Here is a 1,171-nt window from a genome sequence, read left to right as displayed (position 1 = left end):
CATGAAACCACAAAGCAAAAGGCTGATCTAATGGAAGGAAAGCATCATCAAAAAATAAGAAATGCAGCAACACCAAATGCTGCTAAAAAACTCCCTGAGCTCTAGAGAGCTGGTAAAATAAGCCAGGGAAATATTACTGGATGGTAAAGTATCCCTGTGATCTTCTCTCAGCATTTACTACTGGCTACTTCTGGAGATGGAGACGAGGACAGACAGGCAATGGATCTGACCTACCAAGGCTTCTCTTATGCATAAAAAGGCTGAGTTAAATAAGCCATGTAATGCAAACTGGGCCAATGATAATAAATCTTTGTGGAAATCCACTTTTCAAAACCTACTGCATCTCTAGACTTGACCTTACTCCTGTGCGTGCACTCAGGCAGACAAACCACCGAATCCATTTGAAATCATTTGCCTTTTCCTGACTATAGGTTGCTATACAGAAAAAAAAAAGTTTCCTGGTCTAGGTTGGCGTTTCCTTTCTTTGTATCTACACTTAAAGTGAAAATGAAGCATGCCATTAAACTGTTATGGTAATTTATCCTTACACTTTCTGCTCAACAGGTTTGCTTTGTTTTAAAAGTATGTTTCTGTGATACTTATAGCTATGTATATGTAATTTTGTGGTTAAATTAGAAGAGCGAGGAAAACCCTGGTTCCCACAGGAAACATAACTCGACCTCTTGCAAGCAGGTAACATTTTTGCCGTATCAGTGTGATAAAGAACTTCAATGAGAAACAAATCCTGCCAAGGTTTACACCTGTGTGCAACTGCCTGATGTGTCTTGCTCAAGTGAGGTTAATGAGATTTTTCCATGATTCAAATTCTGCTGGATGATTCTTCTGGGCAGGCAGGGGGCCTGAGGCAGCCCTATCAGTAAATGAGGTGGTAAAGTATGAGAGATGGATCTGGTTCTGTGGGACAGGACTTCACTCTCTTTCTGTAGAGATCTGTTCGTGGGACACGAATGTTTGCCCTGTGGGCCTGCGGTCTCGGGGCAACTGTGACATTTTGCCGGTCATCTCACCGGGCAGGGCAAGAGAAAACATTGCCGGCACGGTGAATACCAGCCGTGACAGACGCACACTGTCGGCGCTGTCCCGCGGAGGCGCGGCGGGGCTGCAGGGCCACGCACCGTGGGCTGCTGGCTGCAGCGGGCGGCGGGGCGGC

Source organism: Parus major, chromosome 1 (genome assembly GCF_001522545.3).
Source record: "Parus major isolate Abel chromosome 1, Parus_major1.1, whole genome shotgun sequence".
Classification (NCBI taxonomy): Eukaryota; Metazoa; Chordata; class Aves; order Passeriformes; family Paridae; genus Parus; species Parus major.
Note: the sequence above shows the minus strand (reverse complement) of the source record.